The following is a 12,874-nucleotide window of genomic DNA, read 5'->3' on the forward strand; positions in this document are numbered from 1 at the left end:
GAATTTAGAATTTGAAACATAACAATGACATACAATTTATTATTTTATATGAATTATTACAACAAAGAAAATATAGTTTGAAAATGCAGAAGGATATCAATTTACAAGGCATTTTTTGTGAGCTTCACAAACGAATGTTTACTAGAAAAAAAATCACACTTGCATCGAATTTTAAAGCAGAATTTTAAAAATTCGCTTTTCTTTCGCTGACCGTCGGACCAAATTGAAATTCGTTCTATTTTCAAATGCTGAATAAATAATGGCCACTTTTTAATAACGCTTTCTTCTTGCGATATTAAAAAAGACTATATGTTGCCAGCATTAAATAAATTAAAAATGCTTTAACAAATAAAAGTTATACAGATATTGCGTTACACAAATTGATATCCGCTCGTTGTATAAAATTATCACAAGTTCACACGTACAGGAGCTAATTGCATCCTTTAAATGGTTAGTTGTATTTACAGGGGCAAACAACATAATTGTAAATCAGGTTATAGTGACATTAAAATAGATATAACATATAAAAATATAGGAAATACTATATGTATTATTTGAAAATAAATATGACAAGACTGTTTTGTTTCATATTGTAAAATTTATGCAGAAAAAACTAGATAGAGAAGAAATAGTTCTTTGTGTGAATTTTTTGCCAGCAACTGTAATTTATTTTCTTTTAATTTTAGAATGATGCATTAATATTCTTTAGTTCGAATTTCGAACATTTTTTTGTCGTTATACTTATTTTATTCTGCATTGCATTGTTACAGTCTAAATAAATATAGAATTTACGTGGATAATATTAGGCACATAATATTACATAACAAAACAAGCAAAAATTATTACGTTCTTAACGACAAAGAATTCCCCATTTCAAGTGTATTGTCGGATTCGTTGTGCCGGGAAGCAGGTGCGTCACCCTTTTTTTTTGTCAGTTTGTAAAAGAGGGTTTCTACGTGGTGATATAATATTCAAGGTAACAAAACATTTGGTTCGCAATATTTAAATATTATAAAATAAATCAAGTCGCTTACAGGTTTTTTACAGATGTTATTTATTTTTAGCAGCTGCTTAATGCTATTTATTCATTATTAAACTTTTGAGCAATGTTAATATTTTCTGTTAAATATTAAACCTGACGAAAATTTTTATTATATTCTCGAAGCATCTCGTATTATTGACCTTTGTAATACTGCAAAGGATAGGAATGACTTGACAGCGTGTTTCCGTTTAAGTATAAAGTTTGCGTCTTTAAAAGGAGAAAAAGGCCATAGATTACGTCGTATTTAACATCGGATGGGATTGTGGTAAGTTATGTTTATACAATCATCGTAAAAATGAAGCGAAACTTCCTGAACCACTCTAGCTTGATCTATTAACTTATTTATCAACATTCAACAAGTATATGAATTATTTTTTACATTATATGCAATAGTTTTATCCCTTGGATTTTAATATGTATATCGGGTCGAAATCAATCGCTTATTATACCTCTTTTTTACCATCGATAAATTGTATAAATTTTAAAACTATTCTCTATAAAAAAGGAACTAGTATTGTTATATTTTCGCAATGGTGTATCTTAGGCCGTGGAACATTTATGACATGATTATAAGATTAAAGTTTATATATTTGAAAGTATCGAAGAGATTATCCACCCTTTGAATTCTTCTTTTACATATTAGTTTGGATTTAATTCCTAAATAAAAGTGAAGTGCATTTAAGTTCAAAAGTACCAAACTATCAAAGATGTAAACAAAATAGCCAAAACGTATGTATTTAGAAGAGTAAACGTGTAATTTTAATGAAATTCAGAATTCATACATTACACACATAATAAAAAAAATATTATGTATAAATCTTTTAAAGATAATATTTTTCACCTTGAAGACTTTTCAGGAGTATAATAATTGCATATCTAATTAAATAATTTCATCCTCGTATTAAAACTTAAATATTTATAATCTGTAATAAGAAATTATGAATCAACGCAAATGCGGTCTAACTTAACGTTACGTTATATAGACTTCAATATTTTAAATCGAAGTCTTCTGATTGGTATTTACTCTCGTTATATTGAAATTATTATTTAGATGCGAATTTTACGTTTATCAGAAATACAACTTGAACCCAGAGTTATATATATATGTTGTTCTAATATTAGAAAGTTTTATAGTTCTTTTTATTTTATTTTCTAAAATGATATAGATCTAAGGCAAACACTAATTTAAAAAAAATAATTTGTCTTACAGAGAAGTGATCAATGACACCTTCCAATCATAAACATTTCAACACTACACTTACAAAGAAATATTAACTACATTATTCTTATTTTTTTAATGTTATACGATATTACAACTTTTATAAAACCGTCAACATAACCGCACTTTTATTTAATAGCTAACGGCTCGTTACATGTTTTATAGAACACTATTATTTGATCGTAAAATAAACAAAACAAACTTTGTAATACAAAAACACGAAATAAAATAGTTCGTTCCATTGATATTTATCGCATATAACAGTTTTATAATTCGGACACAAACACAAGCTTTCAAAACATTAATAACTTAACGTTCGCGCATGCTGTAGACAACTAATGCGGACTGAAGTTAGCTGTGCCAGGAGCGCCAACATGGCGGATGGATAGTACCAGCGTAGCGAAGTGAAATAACTAACATGCGTCAGTCAACGGCCTTGCGTGCAACGTTGCATAGTTCTGTAGTTTATCGATATTCTATTTATCGATAAATAACAATTACTTTATATTTATAACACATGTGAAGTCGGTAGATTAAGAAGTTAATTTTTGTTGATACATCACCTTTTAGCTTTATTACTTTTAAGCACGATAAGTAATATCTTTAATTACATAAATTATTTATAATCTATGTAGTATGTATACGTTTACACAAAATTGAGTTTTTAAAACCACATCAAATAACTAATAATGTCCTAATTAAATTTTCTAGTCTAAAATTTTGATTTAGATAAGAATCTATTATTTAAAAAAAATCCGTATTTAATTTATTCATACGCAAAAAGAATTTTTTATTTCATTCTGTTACATTCTTATTAAATCATTTAACGCTAGAGTTTACAGAAAAAAACTTTTTTTTAATAATAACATCATTTTATTTAAAATTTTTGTATGATAATTACATTGATTTCTCGTTACTATGATGTGGTTATTTCCAACTTGGAAATGGCCATAGCCTTGTACTGACGATCCATATTCTACACATTGCGAGGTCAGTGCTTAGACTATACGAAAAAGCTCATATCACTCACCATGACAACGCTCGAGTTCTACTAATATGGAAAGAAAATATATGACCTTAAACAGGTCTGCTCCGTTTCAGGAGTCTTTAAAACCCTGCATTGGAAGTTCATCGTCTGGCCAATGCCATCGGTGTCTGCTATTCGTGTATTTCATCTGCAATGAAATGTCGCGCCCCAGGAGTCTAAAGTGCCTAGTGCCATGGCACAGCTGAATGTCCGCAGTCACAGAGGAGTCTCATTCGTGCGTCCTCTATAAGAACGAGAGCCACCCAGCTAACTACAGATGCCGTCTCAAAGCATCTAAAAGGCGTCGTATGGTCCGCCCTCGTGCCTAGAAACGGTGCCACTCAGAGCCCTTCTTCACCCGTGGCGAAAGTTTCGAAGCCCGCTTAAAAGCCTCTTTCTCCTTCATGCGGCCTCCTGATACATCAGCTTGGGAAAAGCCTTTTTATCTGAGGGAGAAGTCTACTCTCCCTAAAACCACAACTTCAACAACGCTTTTAAAGCAGTCTTTCTATAATACACCTCAAGGAGGTATTTTTTTAGTCGCAAAACTAAACATCCTCCGGTCTATCGGAGCGCTTTCTAGCTATAGTGGAGCGGTCCGTGCCTATCGCCGCTTTTAAAGAGGAATTAAAATAATTCCTCCTTCTCGTCTGCTTAACGATACTCATGTCACGATACTTATGGCTGCGTCCGTCTCTTTCGCGTTCTAGCGAATGTGATCAGGATTGGCGCGTCGCTCCCGAACATCGAGTAGCCCTCGTTTCGCAAACTTACGTTTCACTTCATTGATTACACTATATACCTACACGGGTATAGTTCCTCTCCATGCGAACATCATAGACGTAACTGCAATATAATTGCCCATAGTAGATTACAGACCTCCTCTTCACGTGTGCTCATTTTCGATGAAGCTGCACAAAGCCTAAATCGGCTAGCAGCATATCAAATGCAATGCATATTCTATTGCTCGAACTGTTTTCTCACATTTACGTGACTTGGAATGAATATTTGATTCATAAGAATAATAGAACAAACTATTGTGTTATCATGAATGAAAAGATATTCCCGAGTCGAATATTACAAAGAAATTTTGTTCAGCAGTAACAAGGGAATCTGAAATAAATAAATCTTAAATGTATCGATATATAGATCCTACCTTTAACTGGTAATGTTGTGGTAATGAATGATGACCGACGAATGAACTTTGACGAACCTGTTTGATCAATACACTGACTGCTCTTGCGCAAGTTTTTCGAAATGGCAACATTTAATTTTTTTAAATCTGGATGTATGTCAATTCAAGAGATGAAATTACATTACTTTATTAATAAATATTTGTGTTAATTAGAATTAGTACATTCTGGGTTTAAAAATTATTAAGTTTTAAGTAACCAATAGTATAATATTTTAAGGCATTAACTGTTAAACAGATTTAAATATATGCTACAAAGGTGAAGAAGTAACAGTAGCACCGATCCATAAATTTTGTAATGAATTTTATTTTTACATCACATCTGATCAAAACTAATAGCTTAATAAATTATTGCAACTGATTTTCAAATATGCTATGATAAATCTGTCTGGCTAACTTGCAACAGTACCAATATAAACATTCTTAGTAAAAAGATTTATTTTAAAAAAATGAGGTCTCGAATAGCTAGTACATAAATCATAACTGTAACACGTTTCAATTTTGACAGGTGTATAAATCTTACAATTAAAAAGCAAATAAATATCTTTAGCCATGTGTCAATAAACATTCATTTTATTATGTATCGTTCAAGTTATGTTGTGGGGCGGTTACGTTAAGTTTAATTAAAATAAAAATTGTTCGTTGATATTATTTTCTTTTTAGATCATTATTATTTGTGGTCGTAATGATTATTTTAAAATCTTTGTAAAACCATAATAACTTGATGCCAGAAAGGGTTGGCATGTGCAAAATTTATTACAGCGCAGCATTTTTCCTTATCTTGTTGAGATTTAACGGGAGATATAAGAGCTAATGTAACAATAAGGGGTGTCGTTTTCTCTCGTTTTTGCAGGCGTTGAGGGCGGCGTTAAGCCTTTATTGTTCACTAAAACTAACCGTAATAACACAGCTACTCGAAGTACTTTCGGGTTTGTTTCCAAGTGTCCAGTCTTTTCCAAGGACGTGCCTGAACACAATAGTTCAAGACCGGTGCGTTACATAGAAATTTCCAGGCGGCACACAAGATGACAAATTATTTTTATAATATTATTTATGAACATTAATAGACTTAATATAACATGAAGTAATATCAATACTATTTTATTTTTATATATTTTATAATAACATTTCCTAAATATGGGCAGGATTGTTTTCTGAGTACCTTAATAAAACACTGATCGCTTACTCGTCGCCAAGTGTGGCGCAAATTGTTGAGAGCATAGTTATGGTATCGAGTTGTTTGAATATTAGCCTTAGTTGAGCATCCTCCTCAAACATCAAAAAAGCTATCTGTGTTTTACACTAATCGGTGTAACATAATTCCTAAAAATGCCCCGTGGAGGGGTGAAACACGTGTGGAGTGATTTGATGGTGGCAGTTGTGTAATTCGCATTGTTTGCCGCATACGTATTTATCAGCGGGCTGGCGGGCCCTGCACTTTGTTGCACGACTACCACTGCATGTGCGGAAGTGGCTAAATATTGGTCCTTTTCTTGATCAAAAAAGCCTCAATGCGGTCCACGTCTCAGCACTATAAAAAAATTGAGAAAACCAGTGAACGAACAAGTTTTATAATAGTGTAGCAAAATCTTATTGTTATCTGCGTCAGAAATTAAGAAAAATAAAAAGTGTCGATTAATCTTGATGGACGTAAAGAAGAGAGGAAGAAATATTTTTATATATACTTTTTCATCTTTTCAGTCGATGAAAGCCCACGGTAAGGTAAAGGTTTCCCCCAAAGATCAACACGATGATAGGTCTCGTGCTGCCCGTATTTAGGGACGACCTCAATTGTGTCGATTGACTACCCACACCGCGTCTACCGACTCTTGGTCACTCCTCGAGAACGTTTTGGCCCAAACGGCCTTCGCTTGCACTAGCGATGTGCTCCGCCGACTGCCATTTCAGACTTACATATTCTAAATATAAATATTTTTTTGTAACCGAAGTTTTTAAAAAACATTGTATAAAACTTTGATAACGGTATTCGTGGTTAAATGCAACCCTAAACGATAATACAATTTGAAAATTCTTGTAAATTAATTTTTTAAAAGGCGTTAATCAAATTAACGGTTCTCGTAAACGTGATTAAAGTTAAATGAATGTATGCTCTGTAATAAGTACATTTGTAATTAAAAGCGTGCGTTTGAAATAATTAAAAGTGGTAATTGGTCGATGTACGTTACGGTATGATTGCAGGCCATTCACTTGAAGAAAGTAATTTTTGTTAATTTTTATATATAATCTGTTGAAATCAATACGACGAATGCTATTTTATGATATATTTGTATGTGTAATATATTGTAATATATTTGTGTCTCTCGACAGTTCTAGAAAAAATGAAGTTTTAAATAAGTATAATAAATTTATCAATATTTAAATTTGGAGAATGCGATAGCCATTAGGATGTTTTGATTTAAATGGCCTATTTATGTTTATACCACGAAATAAAATGATGGATAAGATTGTATAAGTTTTTTTATTGTGTTACAAATATTTCCGCCTTGCATGTACCGTTTACGTCCATCTTTAACATAACATTCATTCGTCTCGCTACGTTGCTATAAACAGTGAGAGTGTTCGCGGGAAAAATGTTAAGTGCGGAACACAAACAAGCGTTTAACTATTCATTGTACATTAACCACTAAAACGCGCGTTTTCTACAGCTATCTGTGTTTGTTCATATGTGTACTTGATATCTTATCTTTGAACTGTTTAAAAATGGATACATTTACGTTTTTATTTTAGAATGTTTGCTAAAGGGAACGTTTATTCCTAATGATAAATGTTTGTTTTATTTAATATAATTTTTTTGGCATCGATAAATACTGTTTCCTCGTCAGCAGTTAGAGCATTGCCGTGATCGATAGGACAGAGAGTTGAAGACAAAGTTAAATTTAGACCTTTTTACAGTATCTAGGCAAAAGATTACTCAAGCTCTTCGGACAGGGTACTCAGTTGTGATGTGTCACTGTCAGGTCACCTCGTGCTGTGGTCACTATGACGGTATATCCATGGCATAATAAGACGAATGGGCTTCCTAGACCCAGGCTTGTTCTGTTTGAAATTGGTGAGAAGAATACTGTGAACATAGCATCTCATTAACGTCCTCATTCTCCAGAAACAAGATCACGTAACACGTGTCGGTATTTTATCACTAACAATTCTTAAAATACTTTGTCATCGTTGTGGAAAACAAAAACGACAAGAGACTTATTGTGCAGGGTAGAATGAATGACTGAAGATCCATAGGTCGCCCTGTTTTTTAAATGACCAATTGATGGCCTTTATAAAATCGCCTCTGAATCTTAATGTGCAACGTTCCCCGGAGAGCGGAAGTTAGCAGGAGGTCGAAGTGGACCGTATTACGACTTCTATGATCACAAGTGTTTAGCCCAGAGCATATTTAAAAAAAGAATCCAGAAAACGTAAGAGAACCGAAACATTGCTAGAATGCTTTGTACTATTGAATTATATGTATTTAAGACTATTTGACAAAAGAACTGAGTTGGAATTTACTAAGAAAACCTTTGTTTACAATCTTCATCATTTCAGCCGCAAAACGTCTACTACTGGACATATTCCTTTTCGTAGATTTCCAACTAACTTGGATCGCCCTTTCGTCAGAAAAAATAAAGAAATAGAGAAAGAAAAAAAAATTGAAGAATAAATAATCATAAGTCTAGAAAATATTTCTTAACTTAATATAGGTAGTGATTTAATAAGTCTTATATTCAGCGGTAACCCATTCCAAAATCGAACGGCCTGTGTGGTAAAAGATTTGGCCGTAAAGGATGAAGAATGCCGGCATTTTTTATTTTGATTCTTTGATGATCTCAAAGATGCGCTGTGCTTGTTGGTCCGTAGCCGCCTTAAGCCTTCAGCAGCTATGGTTCCTGCGGGTTGTGAGATTCCCGGAACACACCAGTGTACCGATTAAAAGCGACTTGTGTCAAGTGTCTTCCGAGGATATTACAATGTCGTCTGTCAGTCTTGTGAGTGGATGTCATACGCTGCGCTTGTTGGACCTTGGTCTTCACTGCAGAACCTTAAGGTCCCAGAGTATCCCACTCCACTTCAACTTATTTATCCACCGAGCTTCTCCTATATACAAAAAATATACATGTTTTTAAGAACATTTAGGCGAAGTAGAAAAACCAAGGCAAATTTGATATCTTAATAAAATGCTTCTTACGGTAAATTTCTTGTCTTGATTCACCCTTTCTCGACATTTATTTCAATAAAGAGATGTCTTCACAATACAAACATAAAATGGAATATTTGAATAAACTTCTTTAAGCGTATACAATAGATTCTTTGACTAGATTTAGAATGTGTAAACAAGATCTATTTTCATTCGTTCTTTGTCAGTGAAAACCTAAACAGTAAAGTATAAAACTTAGCACTTTTATCTAATATTTCTATTCTTAGTTAATATATTTAACAAAGCCATCTTGACATTTATTAGCTTTGCTATCGTTTTATGATCACGAAGCACCGCCTCTTTCATGTACTTTAACTTATGTTCGTGATGGTGTAATGTACGGAGAACTATCACAGCGTAAATCGTGTCGCATCAAAACAAACATATTCGGCGACATAATGTTGAAAAATATGGTCGAAAATCTCAAGATATACACGCGAATAAATACAACATGATGTTTCTGGAGGAAGAATCGTTCAAAGTCTATTATAGTGTAAAGAAATTTAAGCGAATATAAAGATTAGAATTAATTTGTCTGCAATTGTATTAATAACATTGTAAAAGAAAAAATAAAACCCTGTGAAAAGCTTGGTATTTAAAAAACTTAACATGTGGTGCTATTATTTAATGGTAAGTGTCGTTGTGTTGTAGTAAAGAAAGCCAGACCTGTACCTGCATTAGATCGTCAGTCCAACTTGGTCTCGTACCGCAAGCATTGCCTTAAGTTTAACTACATTATTGTGTCGTTTGTAAAGTTTTGTATTTGTTAAAAGGCAACGTGAAGCGCTACATCTGTCTGAATTTGTTGCCGGCTCTTTATAAATCAGAATGCGTTTCGAACTTTCATAGCTTTAAGACGAAGGATACCTTCTCATGACGTACACTGTAAATGTTGCTATAGATATATAACGTACATACTGGATAATATGAACAAATAAATAAAAGTAAATAATTAATAAAAACCCTGTTTTCTAGACATGAATTATAAATAAACTAAATATACTTGGAGATTGTTTTGTCATTTCTCTACTCAGCTCTATATTTGAAGACTTCAAGCGAGTTTTTCTACAGGTGACGTATAAAATAAACAATAGACGCCCATTGCAAGAAATAAGCCTACCATACCATAATCGCCACGAGAGGCAGGTGGTTTGGCGATCGCAATGTGGTATTATGGTACGAGAATAACGCTGCTGCTCATCCTCTGGACTAAACTACTAAAACTCAACTAAACTCATGTCATTTGCATTTAAATATTCGAATAAAGAATGTGCACCAAATGTTTTTTTTTTTTATAAATGTTAATCATAATATGATATGCGTCGGTATTACGACATCATAAATTTAATAGAAAATCTACGTTGAAATCACGTTAGTTTCATATTAAGGATAACTTATTGTAAGTAAAAATGAGACGCTTCTAACATGTATGTTAAGAAAAAAAGAAATTTAAAATTTAAATTGTTACAAAACAGACGTGTTTTAAAAAATATTTGTTAAAAATTACGTAGCCACTGTTGCGTATTATGATAATATTGGATTGTTGCGTCAACTTTGCGATATTATTCATAGCACTATATCGAAATTGTAAAAGTGCTAAAAAGTTGTTTTAAATATGTGTCTTTTTTATTCAGCAGCAGTTTGGTTTTGATCATTTTGACAGTCAAAAAGGTCAACACATAGGATGGTCATTATCAGGTACTTGCATACCAAATTAAAAATCATGAGAAGCATTAAACTTGGTTTTCCTTTTCCCTTTGGAAGAAAATCTGGATGATCGTTTATTAACCCAGTATTTTCTCTTCTTACTGTATTCGCCGGATAGCGCTTATTGTGATGTTCCTAATAACAAGCTAAGAATACGTTTATACTGGAGGAAAATGTTATTTTATGTCTGTCTGTTTACACGGTACAGACTTTTTATCTTGGTCTTATGTTGCTTGTTCCTATTTACTATGGCTCGGCATTTTTTTGGACTATTTTAATTTAACCTAAGTATGATATTATATCTTTTTAAGGTTGGAAACGCATAGATCAATGCCATGGAACATAATAAGCTGACATTATTTATTTATAAAAACGAATTTAACGATAACATTACAAAAATATTTATTAAACACAACAAAAAATAACAAATGTGGTTGAAGAAAGGAATGAAAACGCCTTATTTAAATAATCTTTTATTCAATACAACATAATTTTTAAGTATTAGATATATCAGATGAAGTGGTTTCTGTATCGTAGTTCTGCAATAGTTATTTAAATAATGGTTTTTGTAAGCAGCAATATCTACGAATACTAACACCAGAGGACAAGAAATAAAAAAATACCTAAAATAATATGGCTCACTGATAAAAAGCCGTAGAAAATATGTACACAGTAATATGGGTACACAGATTTTTCGACCGCAAAGAGTCAGTATGTATCAAAATAAAACACTTTATTGAGAGTCGTAAAAATTGTTTAGCGATAATAATGTAACACGAGTTTTTGTATATTTACTTTTTTGTACATCGCGATATCAAATTGGATTTACAAGGGGTCGAATGCGGGAAGGCGGAACGCCGACAATTTCGCAGTTTTACTCAATTTACTCGAAACAATGGCACGAGGAACAGTGGCAGTCCCTGTATGCGATCTGGGCTTACGTAATTGCCTTTTGTCTCACCGCTTTCCTTTTGCCACGATTATTTAAGCAAATATCTAAATAATGGTATTATGATACACACGTGTGGGAGAACTTGATTATATCAATGTTTATCTGACGTAATATACACATAACATTTATTATTAAAGAAAAAAAAATCGGTAACACCGCATATAATTCACCCACAAGACATACTTTCACTTTACTACACGCATCCAAACATTCACAATAACGTTTGCTTCTTTTAGAATCATAAATAAAAAGAGATCAATTTAAACGTTTAATTATATATTATATTTACTTGACGATGGGCGTTTATTGATTATGTTCATACATTATTAGAGGTGTTTCATCATCATAATTTTAAGTGTAGAAAATTTTGTTCCTTCTCCATAGATTTTCAATGAGACTGATCAGAAGCGACCTGAGTCTAGACGTTTTCTTAACTTAATAAGGTCATTAATCTACCTTGTGGGTGGTCGTCTATGCTGCGTTTGACGTTCCGTGGTCTCCTTCTAAGTCTTTATAGATAGACAGACTACATAGTTACCTCATAGGTAGACGCTGGAGGCCTATGTCCAGTCATTCTACAGCTGTAATGATGATGACATTATCTCTTTAAGCAAAGGCAAAACAGTTAGGAAATTACAATATGAACAAATGAAAGTGCTACACGCGTTGTCGACTTGACTCATTAAATCCTCATCTAGATAAAGATGTTTTCATATTTTCGAATTCCATCGCTTATAGAGATAATGACTTTCCTTTATTATGTTATAAAATTTCTCAGCATTTCTAATGAATGTTTATACAAGTTATGTTTGCATTTGCGTGATAATTTATTTCCTTAAGAATAAAGGACAATTATACAAAAAATGAAAATAACACTGGGTATACCCATTTCGGTAAAATAGTAAAATGTAGTCTAGGCCGCACCACTCCCGGGAGCCCAGGGACATTACTGCCTTAAAAGGCCTACTAGGCTAGTTGTCTTCTGCGACCTGTAGTCTCCAACACGCGGAATATATACGAAGAATGCCTCATCTCATTCGTCAAGCGACAGCTTAGGCTAGGAACGCTTGACGAATGGAATAAGAGGTATTTGGAAGGAACGACGGCATCGACAACGAGGTCTTATAGGAAGGAATATAGGAAGATCTTCCCGGACGCCGTCGAGGCCTATCACGCGCTCCTCAGCATGGAGGTGAACATGGTCTTGCTCCAGTTCTTCACGGGGCACGGGGGGTTCTCTGGGTACCTTCATAGGTTTAAGCTCAAGGAGGATCCCTCGTGCTTTTGTGAACCGGGCGTGAACCAGACCGTGATCCACCTGGTATGGAATGCCGGATAGGTACAAAGATCGAGGAGTCCACAATCGCCTCCATTATGAAGGAGAAGGAGGTCAAGAGAGTCCTTCCTCAGATTCTTCAGGGCTGTCGCAATAAACGTCTTATAGGCAGCAGTAAGATTTCGGTCCAAAAAAAATAGGTATTCATTCCAATTTTGGTTAAAACATAAATCATTGCGAAAAATCAATGCAATT

General features: G+C 33.4%; 1 protein-coding gene across 2 annotated transcripts in view; it reads right to left on the reverse strand.

Annotated features, from left to right (window-relative positions):
• The window catches only part of wake (wide awake), an 80,853-nt gene that overhangs the window by 44,386 nt on the left and 23,593 nt on the right, over positions 1-12,874 (reverse strand). The window contains exon 1 of one of the 2 annotated variants that reach the window (XM_068776081.1): positions 2,251-2,504. The exons of the other annotated variant lie outside the window; for it this stretch is intronic. The gene's annotated coding sequence lies outside the window, so the exon portion shown is untranslated. Of the gene's footprint in view, positions 1-2,250; positions 2,505-12,874 lie in introns of those variants that run through there. 2 annotated transcript variants of the gene reach the window in all.

This window comes from Battus philenor, unplaced genomic scaffold (genome assembly GCF_028537555.1).
Source record: "Battus philenor isolate CCGP_79_NKW_IND1 unplaced genomic scaffold, ilBatPhil1.0.hap1 SCAF_9, whole genome shotgun sequence".
Taxonomy (NCBI): domain Eukaryota; kingdom Metazoa; phylum Arthropoda; class Insecta; order Lepidoptera; family Papilionidae; genus Battus; species Battus philenor.